Genomic DNA, 13,025 nt, shown 5'->3' on the forward strand with positions numbered 1-13,025 from the left:
ATTTCTACTTAACTACCTCCTATCAGGAGAGACCTCAGGGCTGCATCTTTTGAGCACAGTACTGAGCCTGAAAAGCGTTTACAACCCCACTTACAAGTAAAACTAGCTAAAATGTGCCTGGCTGCTGTTCACTGAAAAGCTCATTCTGGGTACATTTTTGGTATACATTTGCTTCTGCCGGGTCAGCTGAGCAGTGAATTTCTACTTAACTACCCCCTATCAGGAGAGACCTCAGGGCTGCATCTTTTGAGCGCAGTACTGAGCCTGAAAACCGTTTACCACCCCAGTTACAAGTAAAACTAGCTAAAATGTGCCTGGCTGCTGTTCACTGAAAAGCTCATTCTGGGTACATTTTTGGTACACATTTGCTTCTGCCGGGTCAGCTGAGCAGTGAATTTCTACTTAACTACCTCCTATCAGGAGAGACCTCAGGGCTGCATCTTTTGAGCGCAGTACTGAGCCTGAAAAGCGTTTACCACCCCACTTACAAGTAAAACTAGATAAAATGTGGCTGGCTGCTGTTCACTGAAAAGCTCATTCTGGGTACATTTTTGGTATACATTTGCTTCTGCAGGGTCAGCTGAGCAGTGAATTTCTACTTAACTACCTCCTATCAGGAGAGACCTCAGGGCTGCATCTTTTGAGCGCAGTACTGAGCCTGAAAACCGTTTACAACCCCACTTACAAGTAAAACTAGCTAAAATGTGCCTGGCTGCTGTTCACTGAAAAGCTCATTCTAGGTACATTTTTTGTATACATTTGCTTCTGCCGGGTCAGCTGAGCAGTGAGTTTCTACTTAACTACCCCCTATCAGGAGAGACCTCAGGGCTGCATCTTTTGAGCGCACTACTGAGCCTGAAAAGCGTTTACAACCCCACTTACAAGTAAAACTAGCTAAAATGTGCCTGGCAGCTGTTCACTGAAAAGCTCATTCTGGGTACATTTTTGGTATACATTTGCTTCTGCCGGGTCAGCTGAACAGTGTATTTCTACTTAACTACCCCCTATCAGGAGAGACCTCAGGGCTGCATCTTTTGAGCGCAGTACTGAGCCTGAAAAGCGTTTCCAACCCCACTTACAAGTAAAACTAGCGAAAATGTGCCTGGCTGCTGTTCACTGAATAGCTCATTCTGGGTACATTTTTGGTATACATTTGCTTCTGCCGGGTCAGCTGAGCAGTGAATTTCTTTTTAACTACCCCCTATCAGGAGAGACCTCAGGGCTGCATCTTTTGAGCGCAGTACTGAGCCTGAAAAGCGTTTACAACCCCAGTTACAAGTAAAACTAGCTAAAATGTGTCTGGCTGCTGTTCACTGAAAAGCTCATTCTGGGTATATTTTTGGTATACATTTGCTTCTGCCGGGTCAGCTGAGCAGTGTATTTCTACTTAACTACCCCCTATCAGGAGAGACCTCAGGGCTGCATCTTTTGAGCGCACTACTGAGCCTGAAAAGCGTTTACAACCCCACTTACAAGTAAAACTAGCTAAAATGTGCCTGGCTGCTGTTCACTGAAAAGCTCATTCTGGGTACATTTTTGGTATACATTTGCTTCTGCCGGGTCAGCTGAACAGTGTATTTCTACTAACTACCCCCTATTAGGAGAGACCTCAGGGCTGCATCTTTTGAGCGCAGTACTGAGCCTGAAAAGCGTTTCCAACCCCACTTACAAGTAAAACTAGCTAAAATGTGCCTGGCTGCTGTTCACTGAAAAGCTCATTCTGGGTACATTTTTGTTATACATTTGCTTCTGCCGGGTCAGCTGAGCAGTGAGTTTCTACTTAACTACCCCCTATCAGGCGAGACCTCAGGGCTGCATCTTTTGAGCGCACTACTGAGCCTGAAAAGCGTTTACAACCCCACTTACAAGTAAAACTAGCTAAAATGTGCCTGGCTGCTGTTCACTGAATAGCTCATTCTGGGTACATTTTTGGTATACATTTGCTTCTGCCGGGTCAGCTGAGCAGTGAATTTCTACTTAACTACCCCCTATCAGGAGAGACCTCAGGGCTGCATCTTTTGAGCGCAGTACTGAGCCTGAAAAGCATTTAAAACCCCAGTTACAAGTAAAACTAGCTAAAATGTGTCTGGCTGCTGTTCACTGAAAAGCTCATTCTGGGTACATTTTTGGTATACATTTGCTGCTGCCGGGTCAGCTGAGCAGTGTCATTCTACTTAACTACCCCCTGTCAGGAGAGACCTCAGGGCTGCATCTTTTGAGCGCAGTACTGAGCCTGAAAAGCGTTTACAACCCCACTTACAAGTAAAACTAGATAAAATGTGGCTGGCTGCTGTTCACTGAAAAGCTCATTCTGGGTACATTTTTGGTATACATTTGCTTCTGCCGGGTCAGCTGAGCAGTGAATTTCTACTTAACTACCCCCTATCAGGAGAGACCTCAGGGCTGCATCTTTTGAGCGCAGTACTGAGCCTGAAAACCGTTTACCACCCCAGTTACAAGTAAAACTAGCTAAAATGTGCCTGGCTGCTGTTCACTGAAAAGCTCATTCTGGGTACATTTTTGGTACACATTTGCTTCTGCCGGGTCAGCTGAGCAGTGAATTTCTACTTAACTACCTCCTATCAGGAGAGACCTCAGGGCTGCATCTTTTGAGCGCAGTACTGAGCCTGAAAAGCGTTTACCACCCCACTTACAAGTAAAACCAGATGAAATGTGGCTGGCTGCTGTTCACTGAAAAGCTCATTCTGGGTACATTTTTGGTATACATTTGCTTCTGCAGGGTCAGCTGAGCAGTGAATTTCTACTTAACTACCTCCTATCAGGAGAGACCTCAGGGCTGCATCTTTTGAGCGCAGTACTGAGCCTGAAAACCGTTTACAACCCCACTTACAAGTAAAACTAGCTAAAATGTGCCTGGCTGCTGTTCACTGAAAAGCTCATTCTAGGTACATTTTTTGTATACATTTGCTTCTGCCGGGTCAGCTGAGCAGTGAGTTTCTACTTAACTACCCCCTATCAGGAGAGACCTCAGGGCTGCATCTTTTGAGCGCACTACTGAGCCTGAAAAGCGTTTACAACCCCACTTACAAGTAAAACTAGCTAAAATGTGCCTGGCAGCTGTTCACTGAAAAGCTCATTCTGGGTACATTTTTGGTATACATTTGCTTCTGCCGGGTCAGCTGAACAGTGTATTTCTACTTAACTACCCCCTATCAGGAGAGACCTCAGGGCTGCATCTTTTGAGCGCACTACTGAGCCTGAAAAGCGTTTACAACCCCACTTACAAGTAAAACTAGCTAAAATGTGCCTGGCTGCTGTTCACTGAATAGCTCATTCTGGGTACATTTTTGGTGTACATTTGCTTCTGCCGGGTCAGCTGAGCAGTGAATTTCTACTTAACTACCCCCTATCAGGAGAGACCTCAGGGCTGCATCTTTTGAGCGCAGTACTGAGTCTGAAAAGTGTTTACAACCCCAGTTACAAGTAAAACCAGCTAAAATGTGCCTGGCTGCTGTTCACTGAAAAGCTCATTCTGGGTACATTTTTGTTATACATTTGCTTCTGCCGGGTCAGCTGAGCAGTGAATTTCTACGTAACTACCCCCTATCAGGGGAGACCTCAGGGCTGCATCTTTTGAGCGCAGTACTGAGCCTGAAAAGCGTTTCCAACCCCACTTACAAGTAAAACTAGCTAAATTGTGCCTGGCTGCTGTTCACTGAAAAGCTTATTCTGGGTACATTTTTGGTATACATTTGCTTCTGCCGGGTCAGCTGAGCAGTGAATTTCTACTTAACTACCCCCTATCAGGAGAGACCTCAGGGCTGCATCTTTTGAGCGCAGTACTGAGCCTGAAAAGCATTTCCAACCCCACTTACAAGTAAAACTAGCTAAAATGTGCCTGGCTGCTGTTCACTGAAAAGCTCATTCTGGGTACATTTTTGGTATACATTTGCTTCTGCCGGGTCAGCTGAGCAGTGAATTTCTACTTAACTACCTCCTATCAGGAGAGACCTCAGGGCTGCATGTTTTTAGCGCAGTACTGAGCCTGAAAAGCGTTTACAACCCCACTTACAAGTAAAACTAGCTAAAATGTGCCTGGCTGCTGTTCACTGAATAGCTCATTCTGGGTACATTTTTGGTATACATTTGCTTCTGCCGGGTCAGCTGAGCAGTGAATTTCTACTTATCTACCTCCTATCAGGAGAGACCTCAGGGCTGCATCTTTTGAGCGCAGTACTGAGCCTGAAAAGCGTTTACAACCCCACTTACAAGTAAAACTAGCTAAAATGTGCCTGGCTGCTGTTCACTGAAAAGCTAATTCTGGGTACATTTTTGGTATACATTTGCTTCTGCCGGGTCAGCTGAGCAGTGAATTTCTACTTAACTACCCCCTATCAGGAGAGACCTCAGGGCTGCATCTTTTGAGCGCAGTACTGAGCCTGAAAACCGTTTACCACCCCAGTTACAAGTAAAACTAGCTAAAATGTGCCTGGCTGCTGTTCACTGAAAAGCTCATTCTGGGTACATTTTTGGTACACATTTGCTTCTGCCGGGTCAGCTGAGCAGTGAATTTCTACTTAACTACCTCCTATCAGGAGAGACCTCAGGGCTGCATCTTTTGAGCGCAGTACTGAGCCTGAAAAGCGTTTACCACCCCACTTACAAGTAAAACTAGATAAAATGTGGCTGGCTGCTGTTCACTGAAAAGCTCATTCTGGGTACATTTTTGGTATACATTTGCTTCTGCAGGGTCAGCTGAGCAGTGAATTTCTACTTAACTACCTCCTATCAGGAGAGACCTCAGGGCTGCATCTTTTGAGCGCAGTACTGAGCCTGAAAACCGTTTACAACCCCACTTACAAGTAAAACTAGCTAAAATGTGCCTGGCTGCTGTTCACTGAAAAGCTCATTCTGGGTACATTTTTGGTGTACATTTGCTTCTGCAGGGTCAGCTGAGCAGTGAATTTCTACTTAACTACCCCCTATCAGGAGAGACCTCAGGGCTGCATCTTTTGAGCGCACTACTGAGCCTGAAAAGCGTTTACAACCCCACTTACAAGTAAAACTAGCTAAAATGTGCCTGGCTGCTGTTCACTGAATAGCTCATTCTGGGTACATTTTTGGTGTACATTTGCTTCTGCCGGGTCAGCTGAGCAGTGAATTTCTACTTAACTACCCCCTATCAGGAGAGACCTCAGGGCTGCATCTTTTGAGCGCAGTACTGAGCCTGAAAAGTGTTTACAACCCCAGTTACAAGTAAAACCAGCTAAAATGTGCCTGGCTGCTGTTCACTGAAAAGCTCATTCTGGGTACATTTTTGTTATACATTTGCTTCTGCCGGGTCAGCTGAGCAGTGAATTTCTACGTAACTACCCCTATCAGGGGAGACCTCAGGGCTGCATCTTTTGAGCGCAGTACTGAGCCTGAAAAGCGTTTACAACCCCACTTACAAGTAAAACTAGCTAAATTGTGCCTGGCTGCTGTTCACTGAAAAGCTCATTCTGGGTACATTTTTGGTATACATTTGCTTCTGCCGGGTCAGCTGAGCAGTGTATTTCTACTTAACTACCCCCTATCAAGAGAGACCTCAGGGTTGCATCTTTTGAGCGCAGTACTGAGCCTGAAAAGCGTTTACAACCCCAGTTACAAGTAAAACTAGCTAAAATGTGCCTGGCTGCTGTTCACTGAAAAGCTCATTCTGGGTACATTTTTGGTATACATTTGCTTCTGCCAGGTCAGCTGAACAGTGAATTTCTACTTAACTACCTCCTATCAGGAGAGACCTCAGGGCTGTATCTTTTGAGCGCAGTACTGAGCCTGAAAAGCGTTTCCAACCCCACTTACAAGTAAAACTAGCTAAAATGTGCCTGGCTGCTGTTCACTGAAAAGCTTATTCTGGGTACATTTTTGGTATACATTTGCTTCTGCCGGGTCAGCTGAGCAGTGAATTTCTACTTAACTACCCCCTATCAGGAGAGACCTCAGGGCTGCATCTTTTGAGCGCAGTACTGAGCCTGAAAAGCGTTTCCAACCCCACTTACAAGTAAAACTAGCTAAAATGTGCCTGGCTGCTGTTCACTGAAAAGCTCATTCTGGGTACATTTTTGGTATACATTTGCTTCTGCCGGGTCAGCTGAGCAGTGAATTTCTACTTAACTACCTCCTATCAGGAGAGACCTCAGGGCTGCATGTTTTTAGCGCAGTACTGAGCCTGAAAAGCGTTTACAACCCCACTTACAGGTAAAACTAGCTAAAATGTGCCTGGCTGCTGTTCACTGAATAGCTCATTCTGGGTACATTTTTGGTATACATTTGCTTCTGCCGGGTCAGCTGAGCAGTGAATTTCTACTTATCTACCTCCTATCAGGAGAGACCTCAGGGCTGCATCTTTTGAGCGCAGTACTGAGCCTGAAAAGCGTTTACAACCCCACTTACAAGTAAAACTAGCTAAAATGTGCCTGGCTGCTGTTCACTGAAAAGCTAATTCTGGGTACATTTTTGGTATACATTTGCTTCTGCCGGGTCAGCTGAGCAGTGAATTTCTACTTAACTACCCCCTATCAGGAGAGACCTCAGGGCTGCATCTTTTGAGCGCAGTACTGAGCCTGAAAACCGTTTACCACCCCAGTTACAAGTAAAACTAGCTAAAATGTGCCTGGCTGCTGTTCACTGAAAAGCTCATTCTGGGTACATTTTTGGTACACATTTGCTTCTGCCGGGTCAGCTGAGCAGTGAATTTCTACTTAACTACCTCCTATCAGGAGAGACCTCAGGGCTGCATCTTTTGAGTGCAGTACTGAGCCTGAAAAGCGTTTACCACCCCACTTACAAGTAAAACTAGCTAAAATGTGGCTGGCTGCTGTTCACTGAAAAGCTCATTCTGGGTACATTTTTGGTATACATTTGCTTCTGCAGGGTCAGCTGAGCAGTGAATTTCTACTTAACTACCTCCTATCGGGAGAGACCTCAGGGCTGCATCTTTTGAGCGCAGTACTGAGCCTGAAAACCGTTTACCACCCCAGTTACAAGTAAAACTAGCTAAAATGTGCCTGGCTGCTGTTCACTGAAAAGCTCATTCTGGGTACATTTTTGGTACACATTTGCTTCTGCCGGGTCAGCTGAGCAGTGAATTTCTACTTAACTACCTCCTATCAGGAGAGACCTCAGGGCTGCATCTTTTGAGTGCAGTACTGAGCCTGAAAAGCGTTTACCACCCCACTTACAAGTAAAACTAGCTAAAATGTGGCTGGCTGCTGTTCACTGAAAAGCTCATTCTGGGTACATTTTTGGTATACATTTGCTTCTGCAGGGTCAGCTGAGCAGTGAATTTCTACTTAACTACCTCCTATCAGGAGAGACCTCAGGGCTGCATCTTTTGAGCGCAGTACTGAGCCTGAAAACCGTTTACAACCCCACTTACAAGTAAAACTAGCTAAAATGTGCCTGGCTGCTGTTCACTGAAAAGCTCATTCTAGGTACATTTTTGGTATACATTTGCTTCTGCCGGGTCAGCTGAGCAGTGAATTTCTACTTAACTACCCCCTATCAGAGAGACCTCAGGGCTGCATCTTTTGAGCGCAGTACTGAGCCTGAAAAGCGTTTACAACCCCAGTTACAAGTAAAACTAGCTAAAATGTGTCTGGCTGCTGTTCACTGAAAAGCTCATTCTGGGTACATTTTTGGTATACATTTGCTTCTGCCGGGTCAGCTGAGCAGTGTATTTCTACTTAACTACCCCCTATCAGGAGAGACCTCAGGGCTGCATCTTTTGAGCGCAGTACTGAGCCTGAAAAGTGTTTACAACCCCAGTTACAAGTAAAACTAGCTAAAATGTGCCTGGCTGCTGTTCACTGAAAAGCTCATTCTGGGTACATTTTTGTTATACATTTGCTTCTGCCGGGTCAGCTGAGCAGTGAATTTCTACGTAACTACCCCCTATCAGGGGAGACCTCAGGGCTGCATCTTTTGAGCGCAGTACTGAGCCTGAAAAGCGTTTACAACCCCAGTTACAAGTAAAACTAGCTAAAATGTGTCTGGCTGCTGTTCACTGAAAAGCTCATTCTGGGTACATTTTTGGTATACATTTGCTTCTGCCGGGTCAGCTGAGCAGTGTATTTCTACTTAACTACCCCCTATCAGGAGAGACCTCAGGGCTGCATCTTTTGAGCGCAGTACTGAGCCTGAAAAGTGTTTACAACCCCAGTTACAAGTAAAACTAGCTAAAATGTGCCTGGCTGCTGTTCTCAGAAAAGCTCATTCTGGGTACATTTTTGTTATACATTTGCTTCTGCCGGGTCAGCCGAGCAGTGAATTTCTATGTAACTACCCCCTATCAGGGGAGACCTCAGGGCTGCATCTTTTGAGCGCTGTACTGAGCCTGAAAAGCGTTTACAACCCCACTTACAAGTAAAACTAGCTAAATTGTGCCTGGCTGCTGTTCACTGAAAAGCTCATTCTGGGTATATTTTTGGTATACATTTGCTTCTGCCGGGTCAGCTGAGCAGTGTATTTCTACTTAACTACCCCCTATCAGGAGAGACCTCAGGGTTGCATCTTTTGAGCGCAGTACTGAGCCTGAAAAGCGTTTACAACCCCAGTTACAAGTAAAACTAGCTAAAATGTGCCTGGCTGCTGTTCACTGAAAAGCTCATTCTGGGTACATTTTTGGTATACATTTGCTTCTGCCGGGTCAGCTGAGCAGTGAATTTCTACTTAACTACCCCCTATCAGGAGAGACCTCAGGGCTGCATCTTTTGAGCGCAGTACTGAGCCTGAAAAGCGTTTCCAACCCCACTTACAAGTAAAACTAGCTAAAATGTGCCTGGCTGCTGTTCACTGAAAAGCTCATTCTGGGTACATTTTTGGTATACATTTGCTTCTGCCGGGTCAGCTGAGCAGTGAATTTCTACTTAACTACCTCCTATCAGGAGAGACCTCAGGGCTGCATCTTTTGAGCGCAGTACTGAGCCTGAAAACCGTTTACCACCCCAGTTACAAGTAAAACTAGCTAAAATGTGCCTGGCTGCTGTTCACTGAAAAGCTCATTCTGGGTACATTTTTGGTACACATTTGCTTCTGCCGGGTCACCTGAGCAGTGAATTTCTACTTAACTACCTCCTATCAGGAGAGACCTCAGGGCTGCATCTTTTGAGTGCAGTACTGAGCCTGAAAAGCGTTTACCACCCCACTTACAAGTAAAACTAGCTAAAATGTGGCTGGCTGCTGTTCACTGAAAAGCTCATTCTGGGTACATTTTTGGTATACATTTGCTTCTGCAGGGTCAGCTGAGCAATGAATTTCTACTTAACTACCTCCTATCAGGAGAGACCTCAGGGCTGCATCTTTTGAGCGCAGTACTGAGCCTGAAAACCGTTTACCACCCCAGTTACAAGTAAAACTAGCTAAAATGTGCCTGGCTGCTGTTTACTGAAAAGCTCATTCTGGGTACATTTTTGGTACACATTTGCTTCTGCCGGGTCAGCTGAGCAGTGAATTTCTACTTAACTACCTCCTATCAGGAGAGACCTCAGGGCTGCATCTTTTGAGTGCAGTACTGAGCCTGAAAAGCGTTTACTACCCCACTTACAAGTAAAACTAGCTCAAATGTGGCTGGCTGCTGTTCACTGAAAAGCTCATTCTGGGTACATTTTTGGTATACATTTGCTTCTGCAGGGTCAGCTGAGCAGTGAATTTCTACTTAACTACCTCCTATCAGGAGAGACCTCAGGGCTGCATCTTTTGAGCGCAGTACTGAGCCTGAAAACCGTTTACAACCCCACTTACAAGTAAAACTAGCTAAAATGTGCCTGGCTGCTGTTCACTGAAAAGCTCATTCTAGGTACATTTTTGGTATACATTTGCTTCTGCCGGGTCAGCTGAGCAGTGAATTTCTACTTAACTATCCCCTATCAGAGAGACCTCAGGGCTGCATCTTTTGAGCGCAGTACTGAGCCTGAAAAGCGTTTACAACCCCAGTTACAAGTAAAACTAGCTAAAATGTGTCTGGCTGCTGTTCACTGAAAAGCTCATTCTGGGTACATTTTTGGTATACATTTGCTTCTGCCGGGTCAGCTGAGCAGTGTATTTCTACTTAACTACCCCCTATCAGGAGAGACCTCAGGGCTGCATCTTTTGAGCGCAGTACTGAGCCTGAAAAGTGTTTACAACCCCAGTTACAAGTAAAACTAGCTAAAATGTACCTGGCTGCTGTTCACTGAAAAGCTCATTTTGGGTACATTTTTGTTATACATTTGCTTCTGCCGGGTCAGCTGAGCAGTGAATTTCTACGTAACTACCCCCTATCAGGGGAGACCTCAGGGCTGCATCTTTTGAGCGCAGTACTGAGCCTGAAAAGCGTTTACAACCCCAGTTACAAGTAAAACTAGCTAAAATGTGTCTGGCTGCTGTTCACTGAAAAGCTCATTCTGGGTACATTTTTGGTATACATTTGCTTCTGCCGGGTCAGCTGAGCAGTGTATTTCTACTTAACTACCCCCTATCAGGAGAGACCTCAGGGCTGCATCTTTTGAGCGCAGTACTGAGCCTGAAAAGTGTTTACAACCCCAGTTACAAGTAAAACTAGCTAAAATGTGCCTGGCTGCTGTTCTCAGAAAAGCTCATTCTGGGTACATTTTTGTTATACATTTGCTTCTGCCGGGTCAGCCGAGCAGTGAATTTCTATGTAACTACCCCCTATCAGGGGAGACCTCAGGGCTGCATCTTTTGAGCGCTGTACTGAGCCTGAAAAGCGTTTACAACTCCACTTACAAGTAAAACTAGCTAAATTGTGCCTGGCTGCTGTTCACTGAAAAGCTCATTCTGGGTACATTTTTGGTATACATTTGCTTCTGCCGGGTCAGCTGAGCAGTGAATTTCTACGTAACTACCCCTATCAGGGGAGACCTCAGGGCTGCATCTTTTGAGCGCAGTACTGAGCCTGAAAAGCAATTACAACCCCACTTACAAGTAAAACTAGCTAAATTGTGCCTGGCTGCTGTTCACTGAAAAGCTCATTCTGGGTACATTTTTGGTATACATTTGCTTCTGCCGGGTCAGCTGAGCAGTGTATTTCTACTTAACTACCCCCTATCAAGAGAGACCTCAGGGTTGCATCTTTTGAGCGCAGTACTGAGCCTGAAAAGCGTTTACAACCCCAGTTACAAGTAAAACTAGCTAAAATGTGCCTGGCTGCTGTTCACTGAAAAGCTCATTCTGGGTACATTTTTGGTATACATTTGCTTCTGCCAGGTCAGCTGAACAGTGAATTTCTACTTAACTACCTCCTATCAGGAGAGACCTCAGGGCTGTATCTTTTGAGCGCAGTACTGAGCCTGAAAAGCGTTTCCAACCCCACTTACAAGTAAAACTAGCTAAAATGTGCCTGGCTGCTGTTCACTGAAAAGCTTATTCTGGGTACATTTTTGGTATACATTTGCTTCTGCCGGGTCAGCTGAGCAGTGAATTTCTACTTAACTACCCCCTATCAGGAGAGACCTCAGGGCTGCATCTTTTGAGCGCAGTACTGAGCCTGAAAAGCGTTTCCAACCCCACTTACAAGTAAAACTAGCTAAAATGTGCCTGGCTGCTGTTCACTGAAAAGCTCATTCTGGGTACATTTTTGGTATACATTTGCTTCTGCCGGGTCAGCTGAGCAGTGAATTTCTACTTAACTACCTCCTATCAGGAGAGACCTCAGGGCTGCATGTTTTTAGCGCAGTACTGAGCCTGAAAAGCGTTTACAACCCCACTTACAAGTAAAACTAGCTAAAATGTGCCTGGCTGCTGTTCACTGAATAGCTCATTCTGGGTACATTTTTGGTATACATTTGCTTCTGCCGGGTCAGCTGAGCAGTGAATTTCTACTTATCTACCTCCTATCAGGAGAGACCTCAGGGCTGCATCTTTTGAGCGCAGTACTGAGCCTGAAAAGCGTTTACAACCCCACTTACAAGTAAAACTAGCTAAAATGTGCCTGGCTGCTGTTCACTGAAAAGCTAATTCTGGGTACATTTTTGGTATACATTTGCTTCTGCCGGGTCAGCTGAGCAGTGAATTTCTACTTAACTACCCCCTATCAGGAGAGACCTCAGGGCTGCATCTTTTGAGCGCAGTACTGAGCCTGAAAACCGTTTACCACCCCAGTTACAAGTAAAACTAGCTAAAATGTGCCTGGCTGCTGTTCACTGAAAAGCTCATTCTGGGTACATTTTTGGTACACATTTGCTTCTGCCGGGTCAGCTGAGCAGTGAATTTCTACTTAACTACCTCCTATCAGGAGAGACCTCAGGGCTGCATCTTTTGAGTGCAGTACTGAGCCTGAAAAGCGTTTACCACCCCACTTACAAGTAAAACTAGCTAAAATGTGGCTGGCTGCTGTTCACTGAAAAGCTCATTCTGGGTACATTTTTGGTATACATTTGCTTCTGCAGGGTCAGCTGAGCAGTGAATTTCTACTTAACTACCTCCTATCGGGAGAGACCTCAGGGCTGCATCTTTTGAGCGCAGTACTGAGCCTGAAAACCGTTTACCACCCCAGTTACAAGTAAAACTAGCTAAAATGTGCCTGGCTGCTGTTCACTGAAAAGCTCATTCTGGGTACATTTTTGGTACACATTTGCTTCTGCCGGGTCAGCTGAGCAGTGAATTTCTACTTAACTACCTCCTATCAGGAGAGACCTCAGGGCTGCATCTTTTGAGTGCAGTACTGAGCCTGAAAAGCGTTTACCACCCCACTTACAAGTAAAACTAGCTAAAATGTGGCTGGCTGCTGTTCACTGAAAAGCTCATTCTGGGTACATTTTTGGTATACATTTGCTTCTGCAGGGTCAGCTGAGCAGTGAATTTCTACTTAACTACCTCCTATCAGGAGAGACCTCAGGGCTGCATCTTTTGAGCGCAGTACTGAGCCTGAAAACCGTTTACAACCCCACTTACAAGTAAAACTAGCTAAAATGTGCCTGGCTGCTGTTCACTGAAAAGCTCATTCTAGGTACATTTTTGGTATACATTTGCTTCTGCCGGGTCAGCTGAGCAGTGAATTTCTACTTAACTACCCCCTATCAGAG

This window comes from Lissotriton vulgaris, unplaced genomic scaffold, assembly GCF_964263255.1.
Source record: "Lissotriton vulgaris unplaced genomic scaffold, aLisVul1.2 SCAFFOLD_498, whole genome shotgun sequence".
In the NCBI taxonomy this organism is placed as follows: domain Eukaryota; kingdom Metazoa; phylum Chordata; class Amphibia; order Caudata; family Salamandridae; genus Lissotriton; species Lissotriton vulgaris.